At 42.4% G+C, this 12027-nt stretch overlaps 1 protein-coding gene across 4 annotated transcripts in view; it reads right to left on the minus strand.

The window, feature by feature from the left end:
* LOC138109949 (complement C1q tumor necrosis factor-related protein 7) overlaps window positions 1–12027 on the minus strand; it is a 120698-nt gene that overhangs the window by 76636 nt on the left and 32035 nt on the right. The window lies entirely within an intron of this gene.

The raw sequence follows: 12027 nt of genomic DNA on the forward strand, positions 1-12027 counted from the left end.
ATGCCCTCAAGGTAAATGTCATTTATTAGATCAAGGACACCTCTGAAGATGGATTCTCCTTCACCCAGTTGCTCCTTTGGTACACAAAAGAAGAGTGTTCACTATGTAAGAAGAAAAACATGAAGAGAAAAAACTTCCAGACCCTCAAAAGGACACTCCTCCCCCAGCACATTGTTTTCGTCTGGAAGTTCATCAAATGATATCACATTGGCACTGTGCCTTTCTGGGAAATGTGTGGAAAAGTAGGCATCCAGCCAGGGACTACATTCTACACGGAACTAGGCAAAGACCAAAGGAGAAGTTTAAAGGCTTAGATTGGACTAAGCTGGTTGATTTTTCCTGAAGCAAGTTGGGGAAGGTGCCCATAAACTTCTCTGACAGAGGAGCAGTGGAGGCTGTGACCTGGGGCAGGGAGCAGCCCTGTTCATCTGAGTGGCAGTCTCTTGTCCCTGTTCTGCTGCACATGGAAGAGTATAATCTGCCTGTGGCTTGACATGAGTAAATTTTTTCAAAAACAGTCATAGTTAAGATAGCAATGCTTTTAGATGTACAGAGGGTACACTTGTAACACACCAAGCTGTTAGCTTTTCCAGGAGGAAAACTGGAAGTTTTGCCTACCTGGACAAGACAGATGCTCAGGACAGCAATGTGAGACCCACGCTGTGCACACCTGACAGGGCTCAATGCCTGAGCAGCCTGTGGCCATGTCAATGCTGGCCACTTTCTTGCAGGACTACATCCATGGGGCACTGCAGTATTCCCTGCCCAGAGTTAGCTGCAAGGTCTCCATCTTCAGACCCTTGGTGTAATGGCATGTTCAAGAGCAGCAAAGATAGAGCTTCAACAAGAAACAGAAGTCAAACATAAGAGAGAGGTTGTGACTGTGAATCTGAATCTCACAGAGGTATGAGTGGCTGTGTCTCAGCACAAATGACAAATGCATTTAAAAGCTGATGTTTTACTGTAAATTAGCGGGGCTTGAAATTCTGAAAGCCTAAGGCATTTTGAAATGGCATGAGAGCTTTGAAACCTCATGCACTTTTCAAAATGCTACCAACATTAGCCCGTGTCCTCAGCCTCTGGGACTGCCAGGCTCTCACATCAACCCTGGTGGTCTCCAGTTTAGTGCTCCAACTTGTCAGTAAAATCCTGGCCTCAAAATCAGCATACTTTCCTGATTCTGGCTGTTCTGAGAAAAGTCCTGTTCTCGTGAAGGGAGTCTACCTCAAAGCTATTACTTCAACAGTATTACTTCCATATTTATATTGGAATAGAAAAAGGAGAATTTGGCCTAGTTTAGTCACATGTGTGATTGTTATGGTTAATGTCAGATTTGGGCGATTGGAGCCAGGAAGATATAAAAATAGAATAAAATTTATGTAATGTCTGCTTTTGGGTAATAACAGGTTTTTAAAGTATGCTTCTTCCTGATTAAATCAAACCTTTTATTTTCAGTTGAGGTTGACCTCTTTGTGAGACAGAAGGGCATGCACATTAGAAAGAAAGCTCTAAACAGTTAGGAGCTGTAAAATAAAATTCCATTTAAATTTTGTATGGTTCGATATTTTCTTACTGAAACAAATATTGCTATTTCCACAGAAAAGCAGAAGGGACAATACATCCTTCCTCCCAGCAGACTTCCCAGGAGTGCTATCTCCACCCAAGCCTACCCTTGGTACCTCTGGCACCCAACTGGTACCCAGCAAGCACTCACTCAGGACCTGCATTTCTACTTGATTAAGTTGATGTTCTACAACTTCATATCTTGTGGAGGTTTTTGTGTTGGGCAAGGGCTGGCTGTTCCCTAGGACCAGGAGTGATGGAACTTAAAGGGAACAGGGTAGCAAGGCAGGATCTCACCAACAATAGCCCATCCCCAGAGGCAACCCCAGCATCCGAGGCCAGACCAGAATATCAGCTTGTAGATGGGGGTCAGCAGGGCTGAAATGGGGTCCTGGACCACGGGCAGGGTACTGGGACACCCCAAGAGAAGCTGGCAGGGATTTCAGGGATGTCAGTGCCTGCAGGCCTCTGGGAGGTTGCAGGTTGTACTTATTCAAAGAGCAAGAAAGCATGGTGATCCCAGTCTGGCAGCATAAGTTGACTCTACACATATGGAATTAAGAGTTTTCAGCACAAGGTATTCCAAGGTTTGTTTAATTCCATATGGATCTTTATGCCTCCCCACTGAAGCATTCACTGAGCCATGTAGACAACCTGTGTCCTTCAGAATTTTGTCTTGCTTTCATCTGTCTCCTGATGAGAATCATTTCTATGTTAAACTGTTTGTATTTGCAGAGTCTCAGTCCAACTTGTTTAGAGCTTGTTTAATACATGAATTGCCATGTACTGTGAAGTGTCAAGCTTGCTTATTTGAAAAAAAGTATTTTAAAACACGTAAAAAAATTTTACAACACATTGTAAAAATCTAAAATCTGTTTTAAGATCTCTTTCATGTTGAAATAACACTGACAAACTTTTTTCCTCTGTGTTTCTGATTTGGACAATTCAGGCAGGCAGTTTTAAATTTTCAAGTAAAAAATCTGATGAAGAAAATGGAAGTATTATCTCATTTATTTGTTTTCTAATTTGTACAAACCTTGAAAGTGAAAAATCTTGCTGTTATATAGAACTTGGGAGAGTCTATCCATCTGTTCGGTGAATTGCTATAGACTACTATATATCCTAATCACAGTATGTCCTGACAAGTCTTTAAAGAGTTTAATAAGCATAAGAGAGGAGAGGAGAGGAGAGGAGAGGAGAGGAGAGGAGAGGAGAGGAGAGGAGAGGAGAGGAGAGGAGAGGAGAGGAGAGGAGAGGAGAGGAGAGGAGAGGAGAGGAGAGGAGAGGAGAGGAGAGGAGAGGAGAGGAGAGGAGAGGAGAGGAGAGGAGAGGAGAGGAGAGGAGAGGAGAGGAGAGGAGAGGAGAGGAGAGGAGAGGAGAGGAGAGGAGAGGAGAGGAGAGGAGAGGAGAGGAGAGGAGAGGAGAGGAGAGGAGAGGAGAGGAGAGGAGAGGAGAGGGTTTTGTCTTGTCTTGTTTGACAGAAATTTGTCTGACACAAATTTGTCTGACACAAATTCACTTAGAAGAATGACAGGGTTTTTTGTGATATAATAACTTCAATTTGATACACATAATTATTTGTCAGCCTGCTTCTGTATGTACTGAAATCAAATGCAAATCTCTCTTTTATTAGTGGCATTTGATCAAATTCACAGAGAGGAAGAAAGAAAACAGAGCACAGAGTTTTCTTTCAGGAGATCTAATTTCTGTTCCTCAACCAGAAATGTCTATTCCATGGCAATTGTTTAATCTTACATGATTCTATTTCTTCACCAGTAAAACAACAACATCAATAATATCAGGGGTAATATTGCTCTGTTGATGTAAAAGCAGGTAATTTCAAAAGCACTTTTCAAATTTTGCTTTTCTTAAGCAATTGTGAAGTGCCATTTTGTATTTCAAATCAATTCTCTCATGGGAGATTAGAATGGATGAAGTCAGTGTAATTCTTGCAATTTTTTCATTACAGTGCAAATGAGGTCTAGCATCTGATAACCGGTCATTTCTGACAGAAACAAAACAGAAGGTGTTTTCTCACTTAACTTCTTGAAAAAATAATTGGGCTGGTTTCTTTTGAAATCCATTCTGTCTGAGAAGTGTTTGTTTCCTTGGGTTCCTCCAAGGAATAGCACAAAAAAACTGCAGCTGTCAGTCAACATGCCACTCTTCAGTAGGAAAGTCTGGCCTTTGTCTGGTAAGGAGCGAGCTTTACTTTGCGTGTGGTGGGATGTGATTTCAGCACAGTCTCCACGGGACATAAATGGGCATTCCCAGATGGTCTGAAGGTCACAGAGTGTTTAGCAACCAATTTAATCTCATTTTCACTTTAATTTCCCCTGATCTTAGTCTGTCAACAAGTTCCACCTAACCTTGAATCACAGAGTGTTAGAGTCACCTTAGGATGTCCCCAATCCAGCTGGCCTTCCCCACACTGATTGTGTAGCAAATAGCATAGCTGGAGCCATCTGACCACACGGAGCAGCATTAGTGTGCACAGCCAGGAAGTGTCCCTTTGGGTGACCCCAAGCTGAGTGATGCACTGTGCCCAGGGGTTGGGTACCAGCTGGCTGTCCAGACACAGCATCACAGGGCTTCCCTTGGGGAAGGAGGAGACAGGACACACAGGTAGCACAGAGTCATATCCATGGGTGACACAGCCTTGGGGTGCACCTGCAGTGCAAACACACCCCAAGGTACTGGTATGTGCTGGGTTATGCCAAAATACACTTATTTCTTACAAAGAGAAGTGATTGTAGAGAACCCTCTTTACAATTCCATAATCAGGGTATAAAACTCTCCATTACTGTAGTGTCCAGAGTTTTGCTCAAGCTTCTCCTAAGTATCTGCAAATATAATTTACAACGATGACAATAAACTCAGTGTTACTTTGCAGTTGCAACTCCATGGCAGCAGACTGCCATGAGCCTTTTTGCATTTTAAACAGTGACCTTCATTTTAATTTATTTCTTAAGAAATTCTGGCAAGTCTGAGCCAAGCAGTATGCCAGAATCACTTCTAATGATCTGTCCTCCAGAAATTTCCTTACATAATTGTTAATACAAATAAAATATATATAAAGAAGAGGAGTCATGCAGGGCTTAGAGCATATCAGCTTCAAATTTCCATCAGGGTAAAGGGTTTTGCAATTTCCACTTTAATGGAAACCTACAGAGATTCAGAACATATTGACTTGCAAATAAAGTTGAAATACATAAAACATGGAGAAGCTTTCTCTTGCCTTGCTTAAAATGACCTTTCATTTCAGTGATAAAACTATTTAAGTTTTATGGCATGGGATCAAGATGTAAAACTGAAAAAATTTATTATAATTTAAAGTCTTTCAGATCAGTTCAGGCAGTCACTTTTCCCTCAGCCAGGGCATATTTTCATCACAGAAAAATAAGTGTATGTGTACATGTGTGTATGCATGCATGCACATATATATCTTTACATTTACCAGCCAAAGGAGTCCTGTTTTCACTTAGCTTTTCTTCAGTGCCCTGGAGCGTGGTGAATACATTTTATGTAAAATATATTATTAAAGATTTCTTTTTCTACTTGACTTTGACTGATGGAATTAATTTTCTCTAATACAGATCTATTCTCTGATGGCCTAAATTAACAATGTACTTAGATTTGTTTCTAGCTGATAAACAGTAAGCTGACATGTAATAAGCTGTTTTGTTGGTTTTATCTTTGTTTTAGTTATCTTCATTGGGCACTGCAGAAAGTTCTAGTTTGATATTTGAGATTTTGTTTATTGCTTAAATTACCCTGTCTTGGACAGGATAATTGCAATTGAAAACTCTCCTATGCTCAGAAGTCATGTCTTTCCTGCTTAGAATTCTCCTTTTCTGCCTGTGAGATGCTGTGATTTCTTATGAGGCTTCTGTTTTTCCTCTGTCTTTGGAAAACTTTGAATGTATGTCTGTTCAAATATATATGTATTTGTACACACACTGTAAAGCTAAAAAAATAGGTCTCATAAATTTATCAGCTCATAGGAGAGAATATCAAAACACTTCATTTGGAGACAATTTTATTGGCATAGCTGCTCTTTTATGGTTTTTATCTATTCTGCTTATTTTGTTAATTCAGGAAACTAGGTCTTTGCAGAAGTTCATCAGCCACTGCTGTTCCTTCTCAATAAAATTAATTGGTGTCCCAACTTGTTCTCTTGGGGCAATTGTGAAATCATCCATAACAACCATTTCATTATGTCTCTGTTTCGGAATTAATGTTACTGTGAAGGACTCTGGTAAATATGATCAGAAGCCCTTCTAGCCCTGTACCCTCTGTCTTGGGCAGTGTCCTGTAGCAGGCTCTTGCAGTCCTCCCTGGGATGTGGGCAGCACAGCAATGCTTCCCAGGAGGTTATCTTCCTGCTTCCTCTGCAGCTGAGGTCTTCCAAACTGAGACACTTTCTGAGTCCTTGCTTTCTTGTTAGCATTGTTGGACTCCTGATCCATAAACTTGGAAGGAGCTTAAACTCTGGCTTTTCACAACATTTCTCATAATTGGTAAATTTGTAAATTAATTATGCACAGAAGGCATTTGTCTCCCTTAAACCTTTTTGTCTCCCTTAAATCTTTTTGACTGATAATTTCATTTGGTTTCTTCTATTTCTTGCTTTAAGAGACAGTGATTAATCTGCTCATTAGTATGTTACCTTTCTCAGAAAGGCAGTAACATTATGATAGCCACAGGTTTTTCTTTGTTGAATATTATAAATTTACAATTAAAAGTTCTAGTCATTATATGGTCCACGAAATTGTAAGAGCTGTTTTCCTGTAGTGTATTAGTGTTACTAAGTGAGATTCTGAAGGACACACAAGAACAGCTTTCATGTCATGTCCTCAGGTCAGCACAAACCCATCATCTCTAACAAAAATGCCGAACTACAGCTGCAAAAAATACCGTTGCCTGAATTGTGTTATCTGGCCTCTGCCCACTGTAGCAATTGCCATTCTGCTAGACTTAAAAGCCAAGGAAAGTAGTATATATAATGTTTTTCTAGGTGACATCAGTGGCTCTTATAGGAAGAAAAAGACCCTTTCAAATTCATCAAAGCTGCATAAACTATGTGCTTGCTTCAAACAGCTCAAAGGACAGTCTTCAAATACTGTAAAAAAATACTGCTTTCATTGGCACACTTTTAACAAAACAATAATGATTTCTTAATACAGATGTGTCTCATTATTATTCAAAACCTAGTTTGTTTATTTATCTGTTTTAACCTCAGACTGTCAGATTGTTCAGGCTCTTGTTTTGCTCCTCATGAGTAGCCAGCTGTACACAGTGGTGTGACTGGTGACCGCATGTCACAGCCACAGTGCTGGCTGGGTTACAGTGTGGTGGCACTGCCATTCCCTGTCAGGGTGGCTTTCCTTCTCCTTCTCTTCCTCCTACTGTGCCTGCCAGCACAGAGCTCTCCTCTTCTTGCTGGACTCCTGACACTCCTGAGCTCTCCTATGAGCACCAGGAGCCCAAACATCAAGATCTGTCCTTCCCCCAACAGGCATGTGGGGAAAAGACCCTTTTCCCCTCTGTTCCCGGTCTATTGGGATGTGGATTCCTTTGGGTTTTTCGCTTTAATTGCTAGACACAAGGCTGAAGGTGAGGGGAAAGGAGAGGTACAGCAGCACATGAAAGAAGCCCAGGAGCAGCCAGGGCCACTTTGGTGCACTTCTGTTCCTCCAGAACTTACATTTCTCCATGTTCATATGGGGCAAAAAGGGCCACCCGTCCAAAAAGTGGCATGGTGGAAGGGAGGTGGCAATGTGAAGGCTTCTTTTCTCTGTGTGATGCTATAGCTGGCTGAGTGAAAAGATGGTTGGGAAAAGTCCTTAAATGGAAATGTCAGACATGGAACTCATTTTTCCTGCCAGAAATCTGGCTGAAGTAGAGTGTTTGTTGTTGAGAATGTTGAAGTTGTGATGAGCCCAGATGTCATAGTCACTTCTCCCTGTTTGGAGCCTGTCTTCAGACCTTGGCAGGGATGCAGTAGGCCAGCAGTTACAGAGGAAGAACCTGTGGGAAGGCCATGGGATGTAGGGCATAGCCCCAAGCTTCATGCAGTGTCGCTACCTCCCCTTCAACTGTGGGCTTTTGAAGATGAGTTCTCTCTTCTGAGTCCTGGAAACTGAGCTGCTGTGCAGGTGGTACCATTTGTACAGAAGAAATCACAGCCAAAATAGACTCCTCTCCAGAGACCCTTGGCTGTGTAGAGGGGAAGCAATGACTCACCTTTGACTATTAGCAAAGAATGGGTTTGGCAAAAATGAGGATCCCATTAACCAAAGAAGTTTTTCTGGTTTGGAGTTTGATTTGTAAGCCACGGGTTTTCTTTTTTCTACAATTTTTTAAACCTTACATGTTTCTGCCTTGTTGATGTGTGCTGCAGTGAGGCCCAAAAGCATGGAGAGCTGGAGACTGCTGGGGTAGCCAAGAGCTTCTGTGTGTAGTAGGTGGCACAGACATGATGCTGCTGCTGTTTCCTGATTACAAATGATCAGTAGCTCAGCTTGCTTTTGGTATCTCAGAGGGAAAAGTGAATGTAGCCAGATAATGTAGCAAGAGGCTGTGCAAGTCTCCCTGGGGTAAGCAAAAGGGGACTTTGTGCTCTTGCCTGGAGGAATATCTGTGTTCCAAGTAGACTCATGCAAGGAGCAGAAGGACATGGCTGAGGCTCCTCAGCCTTCTCACCTGCAATGCCAGCTAAAACCACAGTGGGGAGGGGCCAGATGGAGGCTTTGTGCAGCATCCCTCTTGCCCACGAACTTGCACCATGGCCCAGAAACAGCAGACAGCTCAGGAATCCTGAGGTCTTTCTGTCTGACTGTACATGCCTGTTTACCATCCTGCTCTAGTCTAAATACCAGGAAAAGGCCAAGGGCACGTGAAGTCCAAGCTGACCATCTGATGAGTTACTAATGCTATTCTCTCCATGAAAACAACAAAAAAATTTTGAAGGGCATCAATTCCCTTCAGCTCATTGCTTGCCCCTTGCTGTGGCCTGTCTGGTCTTTATCCTGTTGGATAAAGAAGCTGCAGTGTAACAGGGGATTCCATTGCTCATGGTCTTCCCTCATTCTGATTTACTTTTATCTCAGGCTAAAGCTTGTAAACCTTTGACTCCTGTTTACAAATAGACAGACTGGATAATATTAGCAAATATAAACAGTCCTCTCCATGAAAATCCTATTTTAAACACAGATTTCTAAAGACCAATTTTATCTCTACCATCTGTAAACTAGCTAAAATTCCAATGTTCTTTTCTTAAAAAGGATTTTAGCAATGGATAATAAGCATGAGGTACATTAAAATTAATATAAACTGTAGCTTTTTATTAGTAGTTTAGAAAAGAATCTAGTAGAGACCTGGGTTATCTGCAGCCTCCAAAGAGTGCTGAAAAAGGATTGATGCTTTCAGTTGTCATAGGTGATTTTTTTTCTTCTTTTAAACTCTGTGATATGTTTTTCTAACATTTATGCACAAACGTGCATTTGTTTGTCTTCAAATAATTTACTAGATGAATGCCAGATCCTTATTTGATATTTTAATTTGACTAGAACCAGTTGGTTTATTTTTATTTGGCCCAACCTGGAATAAGGAGTTGTATAAATTAGGGATATAGTCAGTCTCTCGCTGCAAAAACCTGTGCACCAATTTAAAATGTAACTATCCCTCTTCAGGTTGTTGCTGCTGTCCTGCTGGGACTCCCTTTCTTTGTAGATTAGCCACTTCCATAGGCTGTTTCACCCATCTGACACTGCGTTAAATCATTTGCATTCTTTGCTATCCAGTACTGTTGTGTAGAGGAATGCAAGAGCCAGAAGGTTAAGGGAAGGCTTCCCATGCAGTAAATGACTGACCAAGGCACAGTGCAATGTAACCCTCATTCCTGAGCTCTTTGGACCCACTGGAATCAGCTGTTTGGGCTGAGACTCCGGGCTTTGCATGGCTGCAGGCATACATTCCCCCACTGCCCCTTCTGCAGATGTGGCCACCTTGGGCAGGAGATCTCAGGTGGCAACTTCGTAATGCACCTCATCAGGATTCACCATGTGTATTTGTCAAAAGTTTAGGATTCTGGTGTGGCTGATACATCATCCTTTCCTTTTGACCACTTTGCAACTGGGGCAGGTGAAAATGATTTTTATCCATTGCTGTTGTCTGCTAGGTGAATGAGAGCCAAAGAGCTAAAAGTATCCAGATGGGTGCTTGTGCTGGTCTAATTAAATCAGTTTTGAAACATCTCTTTAGGCTGTGGACAGATGTTCTATTTGTAGAAAGCTGTGCCAGATGAAGATTACAAGACACACTGCTGGAGGTTATTGCCCTTGAAGCTCTGCTGGCACAGCCATCCCAGATCCTCTTCAGCTTAAACAGGGTACAGACATGACCTTAGGGGTGGTGATGGGAGAGGTCACTGCCTACCTGCCCTGGCCTCCTGGGCACACAGTCAGCTCTGCTGAGTGCTCCAAATGCATCTCCTGGCCTCTTTCAGTCAAAATTAGTCCAGTGGGAATGAGAGCTCTTGTTGCTCTGGTGCATGGTATCTATCAGGGAGTGGGGAGCCCTAACTAGCCAGGGGACAGTGTGGGAACACAGGGGACAAGCTGGTGTTGGAACACAGGGGACAAGCTGGATCTGGAAAAGACCATCTCTTTGCAGCTTTCCTGTGCTGGGGTGGGAGTAGAAACCTGTCCCACTGCTGGTCATGGTGTGCGGCCTCTGGGCAAGGAGTTTTGGAGAATGGCACAACCTCAATGTCTTTGGACTGCTCATTTACCAAGGTCTTGACATTGGCTTGAGCTAGGGCCGTGGGGATGCTGAAGGATTGTCAAAGGCAGTCCAATCCAAACACGGAAGCTTTTCTCATCAAGCTGTTATATTTTTACCAAGTGTGTTAATGTGTGTACAGGCAAAGTATGAAGCAACGTTGACCAAGTCTGGTGAGCTGCTTAGCTTCACTGGGCCAAAACTATCTCAGCAGATGGTATTGGACTTTCTATGTAAAATGAAGGTCAACTGTGACAAATAAACATGCTTTTTGTATCTTAAACTCTATCTGCATTAGGAACTATCATATTTATTCTCGTGACTCTTCTCAGTTAAAATGTCTTAGATTAAAAGCAACTTAAATCCCTTACAAAATGCTTCTTATACTAAAACATAGGGAAAATGTCACTACTGCTTATGGTGCTCTCTGGCTTTCCTTAACTCTAAAGCATTTATTAATTAAGCATATATGTGAGGTGCAGCCCTTCCTTACTGCCCTTGCTAGGGAATTATTTCTTTTGATTGTGCTTTTAAAGATCATGGCTATACACAGAAATCAGTCCCTCTCCGTGTTTTTTGAGAAGTTAATCAAAAAGATGGCTGAAAATAACTGCAGGTCTAAGCTCCATCCCTGTGGTCCTCTCTGAGCATTGCTTGTCCTCCCTGAAGGTGGTCTGCCCAGTGGAGCAGCCAGCTCCCTTCTCCAAGGCACCTGGTTGTGTCCTCCTCCTCAGAAAAATAATAACTAATATTCTGTGTATATGGATTGCTGCCTCAATCCCCACAGTTTCCTTCACACTCTCCAAGCAGTGAAGAAAGTGTTCCCTGTTCCACAGAAGCACAGCATATATGTAAGCTGAGAGCGCTCCTGAGAATATCTGTTTACTTATCTCTTTTTTCAGACCACTTCTTACTGCAGCTTTCCAGAGTTTTAGCAGCTCACAGCCATCCAAGTGAAACACTGGCAACAGGAGAAGCAAAAGAAAAAGAGGCACAAGCAGCCCTAAGGGGGGCAGGGGTTGCCAGAGAAGGAGAAGGATGTGCTATGGCACTGGCGCTGGGTGGCACGTTGGGACAGAGCTTGGCATCTGATTTTCTGGAACCACTAGATGGCACAAAAAATGCTGCTGTAGCATCAGCTTGTTCCCGGAACATTACTTAAGCATCAGGCTCATGCTGAGGTTAAAGGGTTGAATTACAGGTTACGTCCCTGTAATTCAAAGGCACATTTTAATGTTTCTCTTAGATGCAAAAATGTATTGTTTGGAGTCATCGTGAGGGGAAATTAATCTTAGCAGCAAAATGCAGCTTCAAATATCAAGCACTGCTGGAGTCAGTGCCATTCGCAGGTGGAGGGTAACACAGCAGAGGATGAGGGGAAGGGAGGTTGCTCTGCTAATTGTATTACAGGGCCAGGCACTAAGAAAAATCATCAGTTCTTGTCCTAGTGCTGATAACAATTCTCTTTTTAGCTTTGGGCAAATCTTATAATCTGCTTCATTTCTCTATTTGCATATGGAGGGCAATGATTTCCTGCCCTGCAGTGGTACCAGAGGAGTTAATTAATACTCATAAAGCACAAACAGAGAGAAGAAAAACACTTACAACTCTTGAAAGCTACTTGCAAGGAAGAGATGTCCTGGTCTGTCCATCGTGCACCATCCTGCTATTGCTGAGACA

The sequence above is a fragment of the Aphelocoma coerulescens genome, chromosome 4 (genome assembly GCF_041296385.1).
Source record: "Aphelocoma coerulescens isolate FSJ_1873_10779 chromosome 4, UR_Acoe_1.0, whole genome shotgun sequence".
NCBI classification, from domain to species: domain Eukaryota; kingdom Metazoa; phylum Chordata; class Aves; order Passeriformes; family Corvidae; genus Aphelocoma; species Aphelocoma coerulescens.